The sequence below is a fragment of the Zonotrichia leucophrys genome, chromosome Z, assembly GCF_028769735.1.
Source record: "Zonotrichia leucophrys gambelii isolate GWCS_2022_RI chromosome Z, RI_Zleu_2.0, whole genome shotgun sequence".
Classification (NCBI taxonomy): Eukaryota; Metazoa; Chordata; class Aves; order Passeriformes; family Passerellidae; genus Zonotrichia; species Zonotrichia leucophrys.
Genome location: NC_088200.1, coordinates 58,616,469 through 58,630,441, shown reverse-complemented (window position 1 = coordinate 58,630,441; position 13,973 = coordinate 58,616,469).

Below are 13,973 nucleotides of genomic sequence, written 5' to 3'. Positions count from 1 at the left end.
TTTCTTTGGGGTCAGAAATACTCAACCTATGAAAGGAATTGCCACTCCTGTTTGTTCTACTTTGCAAAAGTAATAGATAACATATCACAAGAAGAAAAAAATTCTCCACAACAATTTACAGCTGACCAAAACCAAAAAGAAGTGCTTGATCTCTCCCTTGTGGAAGAAGAGCAGAACAATAAATCACTCAGAGCAACTAGTGGTGCACGGCCAAAAAAGACAGTTACAGCTCAGAAGCAAGATAAACAAAAAAGTGGGTATTGTTCTCCACACTCTCATTCTCCATGTTGTTCCCCTCTGTACCCCCTCTTGCCTGAAACATCATCAGATGATTTTGAAGAAGAAAGAAATCAAACTCGTAAATCAAAATACCCTGAACTTAATGATCTGTTTCAAGAAATACTAAAGACAATAGCAGAATTATCCACCCAGCAAGAACAGTTAGAAAAACAAACAGAAAATGTGAAAAAATCAGAGGTTATACCTATACCCTCTTCCACTTCAATGCCTATCACTCCTACTCCTCCACCAACGCCTGGGTGGCTCTTGTCACCTTCACAGGCTCCTAAAGCAGGAAAAGATCCAATACAGCAACACTGGTCAGGAGTTATTCGTGATGCTATCTTAGATGGAGAATGACAGACAGCAGGCACAGCACTCTCACCTGTCCTGTACAAATTACCAATAATCATGCAAATTGGGAGCCACATGACTGGAAATTACTGCAACAAGCAAAACAAGCAGTTACCACTCACAGCCTCCAGTCAGAAGCTGCTTGTCAAATCATTCCGTTTCTTTTTACAGCAGATGTCCTTTCTCCTGCTGACTGTTCAAGCATCACAAGCTTGCTTCTGATGCCATCACAATATTTAATGTTTGAAAGAGAATAGAAAAGATTTGCAATAGAAGAAGCAAACAGATATCAAGTTGTAGGAGACTCCTTTTATGGACTGCAGGCAGACATGTTAACAGGACAACGACCTTATTCTACCACACAAGTTCAACTACAATATCCCACACAAATGCATCAAATTGCTCAAACCTTAGCTCATTGAGCTCTTTTGTCTGTACCAGATAAGAAAATGCCTGCACCTTACACCACTATCCGTCAGGAAGCAACAGAACCTTATAGACAGTTTGTAGACCACTTGTCAGCAAGCAATAAAAGATGCTTCAGACTTACCACCTGAATGACAAGAGCATATGTTCTGCACTCTTGCTTTTGAAGGCACAAATCCTAAAACAATCCTGGCAACCTTACCTCAAGGCAGGCCTGTGGATGAAATGCTTGTAAGAGCACCTGAGCAGAACAAAATAATCAAGCCGCTGCATTCACTGCAGCAATGAGAGGAACAATAAAAGAACAAGGGCATTTTATTGCAGCAGCACTGTCTGGACGTAGAGATAAACAAGCTAAAATGAATCATCAAAATAACAATAACATCAAAACCAACAATTGCTTTCGCTGTGGTGAACCAGGACACATGCAGCAAAACTGCTCCAAAACTGTTGGGTGTCATACATGCAACTCTGATACTCATGCCTCAGCTGCTTGCAGATGAGGACAGTCAGGAAGCTTGCAGTGCAGCACGCCAGGTCTGTGCGCGAAGACACAAATTCAGACTCCAGTGACAGCGACCCAGAAGAAAATAATTTCTTTTAGCAGCACATCCCAGCCGCCCGAGGAAGCCTTGGGGTGGATGTGGCAACCACAGTAGAAGTAACTTTGAGTAATAAAGAAGTGACATTGATTCCAACTGGTGTAAAAGGTCCTTTATATAGTAGGACTTCTCAGCTTGGTGGAATCTTACCTGGATGATCCTCAACAGGAAAACAAGGAGTAATTGTACTGCCTGGAATGGTTGATGCAGGCTTTACAGGACAAGTGCAAATCATGGCCTATGCATTACAGCCACCTATCACAATTCCAAAAGGAAGCAAAATACTTCCCTTAGAAAACATTTTTACATATGATCCTCACTATTATAAAATAGTACTCCTGCAGTATTATAAAATATCCTGCACTATTATAAAATAGCTCCTGCAGAAAGGCCAAACACCCAAAATGAAGGAGAAAATGTTTTTGGAGCTACTGGACATGAAGTGTTTTTCACATTGGATCTTAATCAGAGACCATACCAAAAGATTCAATTGAAGAAAGGCAATCAACAAATTTAATTAGAACCATTCTGGATTCTGGAGCAGATGTTGTCATCATCAATCAACAAATGTGGCCTCGGATATGGGAACTGCAATCTCCTGTCACTGAAGTAGTAGGAGTAGGAGGTGCAAAAGCACCAAAGCAAAGCAAAGATTTAATTACACTGCAGTTTGAAGATGGCCAAACTGTTGTAACTTGACCATATGTGATGCAACTTCCACACACACTACCAGGTTTAATTGGACAAGATGATTTATAACAATTAGGACTTGTTATGACAGCTAATCAACATTTTGTGCCACGGACACTGGACAGAAGTCACCCTTACTGAAAATCACATGGCTAACTGAAAAGCCAGTATGGGTAGACCAGTGACCGATGACCTCAGAACAGCTGCACATTGCAGAAGAATTAATTCAGGAACAGCTGAAAGGCCACATCTGACCTTCCACAAGCCCATGGAACACTCCTATCTTCATTATACTAAAGAAACCTGGAAAATGGCGACTTTTACACGATTTACGAAAAATCAATGAACAAATGCTAGCCATGGGAGCATTGCAACCTGACCTTCCTGCCCCACAATGATTCCTCAAAATTGGCAAATTTTTGTGACAGATTTAAAAGACTGTTTTTTCACAATTCCTTTACACCCCGATGACACACAAAGATTTGCAGTTACTTTGCCATCTATCAGTCGTGCAGCCTCTGCCAAATGCTATGAATGGAAAGTTGTCTCCCAAGGCTCTCGCAACTCACCTACTATGGTGTCAGATCTTTGTTAATTGGGCACTTCAACATCTGTGACAAAGTTGGCCACATGTACTTATTTATCACTATGTGGGTGACATTTTTCTTGCTGCCGAAACCAGTCTCTGATAGTCAGCTACAGTGGCTCATTGGTCATCTACACTCCTGTAGTTTAACTGTAGCTCCTGAAAAAGTCCAATGTTCTGCACCATGGAAACACCTAGGTTGGCTCATCTCAGATGCTCAGATCAGGCCTCAAAAAGTAACAATTACCAAATAACTAATCTACATGATGCTCAAAGCTCCTGGGAGATCTGCAATGGGTTCGTAATATTGTCAGCATCACCAATCCTTCCGATCTTGGCTGTGTGGCACTGAAGAAAACAGTCCCCAAACCTGTTCACCAGAGCAACAAACTGCTCTAGATGTCATAGCTCACAAAATTCAGACAAACTGGAGTAGCCATCAGCTAGCAAATCAACAACTATCTCTACTGATCTGCAGTGCCACAAGTTCTCCTCTTGCCATTATTCTACAATGGCAAAAGAAAAGGGGGGAGGTTACAGCGATCATCATTGAGTGGGTGTTCCAACCAATGCAACAAAAGCATCACATTTTGAGTAATTCAGGAGCATTGGCAGCCTTGATAAAGAAAGGAAGAGACAGAATCATCAAAATTGATGGAGCTGAACCTGCAGACATTAATATTCCAGTCCATGGAGATGATTGCGAATGGCTTCTGAGAAATTTAACAGAAATTCAGGAAGTCTTGATGGGATATGCAGGAATTATTCATAACAACTGACCAAGAGGACCTCTTTGGAAGATGCTAGAGCATTACCAATGGGTCAAAAAGCCTCTGTGCTCAGAAAGACCAGTCAAGGGGCCAACTGTGTTCACAGATTCAGGATGAAAAATGAAAAAAGCTGTGTGTGTATGGCAATCTGACAGTCAATGGCAAAAACATGTAATCAAAGGAGAACCAAGAGACAGCCTCCAAACTTTGGAACTGAAAGCAATGTGCTGGGCGCTAGAAAATTAGAATGACACACCTGTAAACATAATATCAGACTCATTGTATGTATTTGGTGTAGTGCAGCCCATTGAAGATTCTTTGCTAAAAGAAAAGAAAATCTACATCTTGATGAACTATTTATACAGCTGTGCAGTACCCGTCAACAAAGAAAATGTGAGTTTTGTGTATGACAAGAAGTCATCAGTGGAACATTGGATTAGGTGAAGGCAATGCTTGAGCTGATGAAGCAGTCAGTTGCTTGGCAATAACACCTCCAGTGAACAAATTCAAAGAAGCCCGAAATAGACGTGAGATGTTGCATCAAAATGCAAAATCATTACGTCGGCAATACCATTTACCCATAGCAGACGCAAAAGGCATTGTCTGCTCCTGTACTCAATGCATCCATCACGGGCCTGGAATAGGGCTAGGCACTAACCCAAAAGGAATAAAAGCACTTCAAATTTGGTGCATGGATGTAACACATGTACCTGAACTTGGAAAATCTAAATATGCACATGTGACAATTGACACGTACTCTCACTTTGTTTGGGCCACTGCACAAACTGGTGAAAAAGCACTGCATGTTGAAAGATACCTGACAGCCTATTTTGCTGTAATGGGAGTGCCAGAAGAGATAAAAACAGACAGCAGCCAATGAATTGCTAAATTTATGTCAACATGGGGTGTAAAACACATTCAAGGAATTCCACACTCCCCTACAGGGCAAGCAGTAGTTGAAAGAGATTATTGCACGACAAAAGAATATTTGAAGAAGCAAAAAATGCCAACAGAAACTGATGTAAACAAGTGATTAAATAAGGTGCTGTTTACATTGAATTTCTTATCCCTGACAGAAGGAGGAGAAGGGGCCCCAATTGTTATACATCATCAGGCCATTCAAAAAGGTCAAAACCAAACCATTTCTGGGTTACAAGTTCATTATGAAAACATGACTGCGGGTATTTGGGAAGGACCTACTCCAGTGTTGTTTATTGGTCGAGGGTATTTATGTTTTTCCACAGGTAAAGGGCCTTTATGGGTTCCTAGCAGGTTTGTTCAACCTGCATGTCAACCCCAGAAGAATGGAGGAAATGTAGATGACAACGCTACCTCCAACCAGTCTTCCACAAACTCTGTGTGGAACTCGGGCCAATCCCATCATCCATAGAAGACGTTCTGTTAACAGTAGCAACAAATCAACCATTTGGACCACGAGCTTTTAATGCTGTGTTAAGAAGACTTTGCAAGGCTAAGAATACTGCTTGTGCAAATTGTAAGAAGCCAGCAGAAATAGTATTAAGTGGTGGTAACTGTAGACAGTTTTGCTGTTCATTGTAGCCGCTTGCAAAATGGTAATGCTTTGTGCTTAGAATGTCAAAACAGCTTTGCTAATATTACTTTTGAAAATACTTGCAGAGAGCTTTTTAACCTTAAGCCAAACCATCTTTTTCCAGAAATATGGATGCCAGAAAGTATTGATAGCAGAGAAGAAGTCATTTGTTGGTGGCCCTTGACTAAAGCTTTAAGTGTTGTTTCAGCTGCAAAGAAAACACAAGTTCTTGGCTTCTGGTGCTCATTTTGTCAGTTGGGGACAAAAATTGCAAAATAATGATGTCGCTTAATTTGATCGTAGGGCTGATAGGAATAGTCAACATACCTGCACCAAAGGCAACATGGGCTCCTGCCCAACCACAAGCAAACATGTGGGTGACCTGGGCCAACAAAACAGGACGAGATTAATTCTCCTTATTGTCAGCTATCAATCCATTTTGTACCTGCTTGGTTGGAGTCCCTTTAAAACACATGAAAGAATTTGAGTCCCGGACAATGAGTAAAATATACCTTGACCACTCAAACCAAACAGCAACTGACCTTTGCACCATCAATAGCAAATCTGTGCAAGTCAATTGGTGCAAATGTATTGGTGTTCCAAAAAAACCCTTAGGAATTCAAGCATTCAGAATTGCTCAGGGATTGAATGTTAACGGCATAGAACCTCAGGAGCTTGACATCTTAAGATCCATGCCGAGAAATTACTGTTTAGTTTTTGGATTTTACAAGAACGACATTGACTCAGGTAGTTTTAAAATCCACAAACCAAAGAATGACAGTACTTGGATTGCCCCTGCATCCCTCTGGTGTTACAATACCACTAGTTACTGCAACAATTGGATTTGGCCTATTCCATGGTATGGTAAGACAACAGAAAAAGCAAAAATGTTGCCCGCAGGAGTATTCCTCTTTTGTGGAGATAGTGCTTGGCCTGCATACCTGCAAAAGCACAGGGAGGACCATGCTACTTTGGTAAGCTAACGCTGTTTGCCCCTACTGTCCATCATATGCTTAACATAAGTTACAAGTTTAGATGCATTAGATGCAGTGTATATCAATTGAGACCTGAACGTAAAGATGATGTTCAGTTGTGGAGCATCTGTCATTTTAGCTTCACTTTTTACACCACAAGTTACTTCTGCCAAAGCCCTCACTCAGTTAAAATTATTAGCCTGTTGGACAGGGAAACAAATTAACATTACCTCCAGTGTTAGACGAGCTTACCAGTGATGTTGACAGCACACGACATGCTGTATTTCAAAATCGAGCAGCCATTGACTTTTTGTTACTGGCACAAGGACATGGCTGTGAAGATTTTGAGGGAATGTGCTGTATGAATCTTTCTGATAATTCTGAATCCATTCACAAAAAACTTTCCCAGCTGCAAAATAACATGAAGAAACTCACTGTTGTAGAAAATTCTTTTGACAAATACTCAAGGAATGGAGAACCACTGGCTGGTTGAAAACGTTATTGATAGAAGGAACTCGCTTTCTCACTGTTACTTTTGCTGTGCTAATTTTACTTTGTTGCATTACTTCTTGTATGAAAAGGAGTTTAGGATCAATTGTCAATGAGTCTGGGTTGCCCAAAATGAAAATGAGGGATGTGTAGAAGGATTTTTAGCAGAACAAGGCCATTTTTTGCTCCTATGTGAGTTGGACAATCCTGGCCTGCAGATTACAGAGTTACTTTGAAGACTGTGTACTCTCTTTGGAACAAGATAGACCATCGAATGGATACAACAAGCAAGAAGGAGCATTGTGCCAAGACAAGACCACATGCCAAGCACATTGTGAGAATTGCTAATTTGGCACACCTTAGCTAGAGATGCTTATAGCATGACAACCAATCAGTAATTAACATGTAAGTGTAACTATAGTTACTCAAGCAATGAGCATCAAGCATTAGTGGCATGAGACAATGTATAGAAAGGGATACATGTGCCAAAGTTGCTGAAGAAAGTAGAACGAGATGTAGCCACATTGGGTGACTGTCGTGACTTGGCCAGCTCTCCAATCAGGACCCTCTTCACTTTTCCACTCTTTTCTAGTCCACTTTTACTCTCAAGTATCTAATATCCTTCTTTCTCTTATGTCTTCTCTCTGTTGGAAGAGTGATTGGGCGTTGGAATAGACTGCCCTGGAAAGTGGTGGGATCCCCTTCTCTAGTGACCCATCCCTGAAGGTGTTTAAGAAAAGGCTGGGTGTGGCACTTAGTGCCATGGTGTGGTTGACAAGGTGGTCAGAGGTTGGACTCAGTCATCTCAAAGGGCCTTCCCAACCTCATTTGCTCTGTGATTCTGTGGTTTCACAGTAAATAAGGAAAGTACTGTTCTTCTCAAAAGGCTGTAAAGGTCATTAGGGATCTTTGCAAAAGTCTTTAAAAAGCAGACACTTCAGAGACCTTATTTCCATCATTATGGAAGAAAGCTGCTTGTGGATTGATGCCTCTTTTTAAGGTCTAGATTGCCTCCAGTTGCAGGAGTGGGACTGCTGAGGGCAAGGGGACCTGCAGCAGGTAAGTCCCTGTGGAAACCAGAGTGCTTGTTTCCCAGGATTGCTCTTTGCATGCATCCTACCTCACTTGCCAGGAATCCTCCATTTCTCACAATGTCCTTGATTGCAACATGCACAGACTCCTGCTTCAGCTTTCCATGCCTTATGCTGAAAAAAAGTAAAATACACAAGAGCAAGGCTGCTTTGGCATTGAGACCCAAAGTAGCTCTTTGATGTCCTGAGAGTGTAATATTATATGTACAGTGACTGGTTAAGACACGGTAACTATGATCACCAATACCAAATTAATTAGATTTGCTAAATCCCTTGAGTTTTGTGTGGAAGACTTGGCTGTATTCTGGCCTGAGAAATGTGTTGGTAAGTTGTGCTGTATCTCCCTCTGTTGATCAAGGCTTGAATCGCACTTGACTACCAGTCAAGAGAATGGCAGCTTTCTGAGTGTCGTTTAATTTCTACAGAGGGGATCAACGTGATCTTTAAAACTGCACATTTCTGTAAGTTCCTCAATAATCATCCACCATGCAGAGAATAAAAAAATAAGAAAATAATTAAATACAGTTATTAAATTGTAACTAGTGCTATTTGAGACCAGATGATGGGATCTCTTGTGGCAGGAGAAATGCATAAAGTTTTTGATAGAAAACAGCAGACAAGCAGGCCTGCAATCCCTAATCCTTTCATTATTGCAGAATGCATTGTAATGCCTCAAAACAACATAAGGTGCTGGACTGATTGATTCACTACAGTATCTACTGCCTCTCTTGTGAAATCCTCACATGTCACTGGCTCTAAACCAAGGGTCTGAAACACCTTTTGAACAAACACTGCTGTTCTCATTCCTTGGTGACTCCTCCATCTGATCCCATTGAACCTTCCCTTGGGTTAACTTGTAAGAGCAGCAAGTGTCTTTTCAAAGTGACATTTTGCATGGCATTTTATGTTTCTTGAGAAAAAACACGATCTCTGTTTTAAATGCTTTTCTTCATTCTAAAATGTTCTTTCTCTTTTCTGAAGACTTTTATATCCCGTTCACAAAGGCATGGGAAGACACCCTGCAGAGATCTTAGAAGACACTAAAATGATGCTAGAGTTTACTTTTACAGTGTGCAAGCCAAAAGACAATGAATAGAAGAAAAAATTATTTAAATTGACTTTGCCTGTTCTGTGTCAGGAACTCAGCACAGCACATAAGTAGCTTTGTAACAGAGATATTGTCTTTGTGACACTCTTATCTTTGGCTTAAGGAGAATCTTCAAGATACTATCTTCTTCGAATCTTCAAGATACTGCTACATGTGAAGTAGGCTTGAATCCCCCGTAATGCTTTCAGCCTTTCCTTGTGAAATGAACATCAGTTTTTATTCTAGTGTGTTTTGTCTCAAGTACTTTAGGTCAAGTGTTACTTTACAGCAAGACAGAAACTGCGCCTGAACTCAAGAGCTGAACATACAAAGAAACAGGGAAGAGCAGAAGGGGCTGACAATGGTTGTTAATGTTTTGTATCTTGTGAACAGCAGGGCTGTTTGGTGCTGCTCACTGATAAACTTTGCCCATCTGGGAGTTAAATTTATTTTTCACAAGACTTCTAAAGTGTCTTTGTCAACCAACATGTATGGTATTTCAGTCCTGGTTTTCAACAGGAATTTGGTACTGCACAGTCCTCTTCTCCAAAATATTGCAAGAGTTGTTGGTCCAAGGAAATTTTTTAAATCCTGGAAACTAGTGCAATAGAATAATAAGAGGCATTTATGACTGACAGGAGCTGAAGATGCACAAATCTTCATTATCTTAATTATTTTAGTGTCTAATTTTTTGTTAGAAGACACACTGGAAAGAAAATCCCTGAAATTATCTTGCGCATTCCCCATAATATTAAGCACACTCATGTCCCGTAGATAGCAAAAGGGAATTATGTTCCACTGGTTAATGTGCCTTGAAGCCTTTACAGGCTTGACTGGCCAGAAGGACTCCCTCCCATAGGAGGTAATGAATAGAAAATAGTAATAATTATCAGCCAAGTCAAACATCATGGAACTTACCTGTGGCCTTAGCAAAAATGTAAAAATAATGCCTGATGTGCAAAGGAGCAATGAAACAAACTTTGTAGGACACACTGGGTGGGGTTTGTTGCTAACCTTATCATTATCTGAAGTAGTCTTTAGATAGAGAACGCTCTGTTAACTAATTTCTCGAAGTCATGTGTATGCACACAGTGGAGCATTCATCCCAGTAAGTGTCTTTGAGGAGAAGGTCTGCTGAATAAAAATAAATACCACTTCTGTCAGGTTCCACCTAGAATAAGCATGTTGACAGAAACCACCCATAACATTCCCATATTGTGAAATTATCCTTTTTAATGAGAATTTGAATTAGTGTAAAAACTGTGAAATATTTTCAGTCCAAGGACATGAGCCCATTCAGAAAGATTTATATCTCCTTTTGCAGTGCAGACTGACAGACAGGTGTGAAGAGGAACAGCCTGAACCCTGTGTCTTGATGGGTGCTCAATTTGTTAAGTAAACCCTGATACATGGGGTGTCATATTTTTACCTCTCAGTCTGATGTCCCTTTGGCAGAGTCTTGCTGACCACGTAGGTACCTTGAGGCTAAGTTTCTTGCACATCAAGCGTTTCCATGATATTGAAGCCCATCTGCACCCATGCAAATACTTGGTTCCTCCACAGCACAGGTAAAGCAGATGCTCAGCAGGTAGAGCTGATAAACACAGACTTCAGGTGCACTGCAGTGCCACAGCCACTGGAGCAATGTACAGTGTGGCTTTGTTTGCACCAAACTTTGTTCATGTGATAATCCAGTTGGATTCAGGGGTAAAAGCTGCTGCCGTGGAAGTCAGTAGGAGCTCTACCATCCTCCTCAAGCACAGCAGCACTCACACGATGAGACTGTTCATGTCAATAAATTTGTGTGCATCAACATAACTGTGCCTGATTGACTCTTCTTTGGCTTCATCTTTGGGTGAATGAATGAATGAATGAACAAATGCAAAATTCTTAAATTGAGCATGCTTAAATTGAGCATGCATACTTGATGTTTACTCAAGCACCAAAGGCTCCAGAAAAATGTCACAATTTGAACTCCCCTGATACAGTTTCATTCTCTTTCCTTAGATCCTATTGGTAGTCATCAGAGAGAGATCAACACATCCCCCTTGGCTGTCCCCCTTGAGGAAGACGTAGACTGAGATGGTCACCCCTCATCCTTCTCCTCTCTAAATAAACAAACTGAGTGACCTCAGCCTCTCCTCCTAAGTCTTTTAATTCCTTAGCCCCTGGCCTAAGCACAGGATGACTCACATGGGTCTCACAAGTCCTTTAACCCCTGTTTATCCTCTCAGGCTGTTTCCACTAATGAAGGTCGCTGACCTCAGTGGATGTATCCCTGACCTGTAATGAAGTACCAAGTAGAGAAGCAATTCCAGAATCCCTTAGCAGTGACTGGCTCTGTGGTGTTCCACTCTGAGAGCCTACACTGGTGTCATCCAATGAAATCTCTCACATAAGCATGAAGAGTGGTTCTCATTGAATTAACAACACCCAGCAACCTCTCACATTTCCTGAACTCCCCCATGATTCTACTGCCCAGGCACTAAAAAGTGGCTCACAGAAGTGCCACAGCATGAAGGCTAACTACTCAGTGAAAGGAGTGTCACTGTTAAAACAAGGCGTTTTGGTTTTGTTGACATCAATCTATAATTGCTGACCCGCTTCTGCTTGCTACTGTATTTCAGAAATAGCTAATCATGTTCTGGACAATGGATAGAAATCTGTGATATGCCATGGATTGTGAGCTCAGAAACTGGGAAAGCAATGGTGCACACTGGTCTCAGTGGCTTATACATAGCTAGTTTTAACATATCTACTAGGCAAGGTCCTCCCCACAGAAAATCCACAAGAAGTTGACTGAGTGTGGAAGATTTGAAAGACTTGTGAGGAAAGAGGGGGCAACAGCCTCCTCCCGGCTCCCCTGGTGCAGGCACTGCTGGCCTGTGTCTTTCAGGGCTGTGGGCCAGGAGTTGGCCTGCAGTGTTTGGCAAAGGCACTCGCTGAGGACACGATTGCCCACAGGGGCCAGACCTCCCTCGCTGGGACGTGAACCAAGCAACACAACGCACTTTTTGTTTAAGGTGTGATGGCATTGATACAGATGCTGATGAGTGCATATCCCATGGCAGCAGAGCCAGGGTGTTTTTCAAATGTAATAGTTCTAATCACAAAAAACAAAAGCAAAAAACCCAAACCAAAACCAAACCAAAAAACCCCTCAGAACTCATAATTGCACAGAGCTCTTGATGAGTCTCACAATGACATAAGTCTATATGGGAAAGTACTCTTGCACTCTGTAATACTATAATTACAAGAATTATTAATGTGCTGAGTGGACGTCATTGATGTTTTAATGAAAAATGAAACCAAGGGGTCCATTTGTTTTCCTTCTAAGAAAGCAATTCTAGAAAAAAAAATTGAAATACAATAAGTCTGACCCTTTTGACTAAGTTTGTGGCTCTAAATGCCCTTCTGAAAAAAATCACAAAGCCTAAAACAATAAGATAATAATTTTAAGCTTTATCACTACACCAGGTGATAAAGTACTGTGAAGCTAAATGGTTTCTGCCCGAGTTAATGCTGAATTAAGTAGCAGTTCATGCATGTTGGTATCACACCAAGCCATTAAAGCATGCCTGCTTTAAAAAAGTGCTCAATGGTTCAGAGTGGAATTTCATCACTAAGCTCAATTTCCGTACAACTCCAGGAAAACAGGAGTTTTGAAGTATGTTTTTCAAAATAAGCCAAGTGATCAGGTTTCCAAAATAAGCCAAGGACCAAAAAGCCAGATTTGCAAATTAATATAGACCTAGATAGGTCATATGGTGAGGTCTCAAGACAGACTTCTGACACATTGGTCTTAAAATCTCAGTCATAGATTTTTAAATTTCTAAGGTTCTCAATTCCCTTGACAATTTGCTGCTAGTGTATTGAGCATTCTTGTTTTGGCTGCTGTGGTTAATCTAAAACCATAGAAACTATTCTATATGAAAAATTATTTACCAGAATGACAGAATGGCTGTGGTTGGAAGTAGCTCTGGAAATCACCTTGTTCAGTTCTCTGCTCAAAATGGGGTCTACCAGGTTGTCCAAGCCAGTTTCCACTCAGTTTTTTAAAATATTTCCTAGAATGAATACTCTTGTGCTGAATTACCTTCACAGTGCAAAAAATAGTAATTGTGTTTAAGTAGAATTTCCTTTATTTTACTTTGTGTGCATTGTCTCTTTTCACTGGGCACTGATGGGCAGTGTCTGGTTTTTATCTACATCTCCATCTAACCAGCCATACCTGTAAATATTTTATTTAATTCCCATTAAGTCACACAGAGCAGCAAAAGGCAAGTTGTGGCACTTTTTTCCATGATTGGCTTATCCCAGCTGGCTTTTTCCATTTGAGCATTCAATATATCAATTGCAGAGTGCAGAGTGCTTGGTATGTCTATTTTATCTCTTCCTTGTCTAACTTTTGGAAATCCAGATGGCAGGGCCTTTCAGGCCTTTAAGCAGGCCACTGCTTTTTGCATGGCTGTACTTAGACACAGACACACACGTCCCAATAGGTCTGGTGAATTTTCAGAGAATGCATCTGTCCTCTGTTAAGACACACATGTGTAATACAAATCTGTGGCAATGGGGACTAAAGAGAGAGAAAATTCCTGTGAATCCAACTTACACGTGCTTCACTCAACAAAATAAGGAGATAATCTCTGACTTTCTGCAGAAATGTACAACTAGGAGCATTTGACTCTTTGTTTTGATTTGTCCATGGATCACAATTGTGTCTTTGTGGACCTGTACAGAAGCACCAAGAACATGCCAAGAGCTAGAAAGATAAGAAGTAAAGTTAGTTTCAACTACCAAGTCTTAGAATTGCATTTTTGAAGATTGTCAGGGACATATGTAGGGAAATTTTCAGCACAACAGAGAAGATCAATTTCACAGACATGCCAGTCCTTTCTTGCATCTCCCCATGGTATTCCCTTTCAAAGAAGAAACAGTTCACTCATTGTGAGATATTTTAGCCCAGGTCTGACACTGATCAGTGTTCTTAACTAAAAATAGTACTGAATTAGGGTTACCTCTACTTTTCAGAGTACTTTTGTAACAGAGATCATAGTGCCAGCCTCAGAG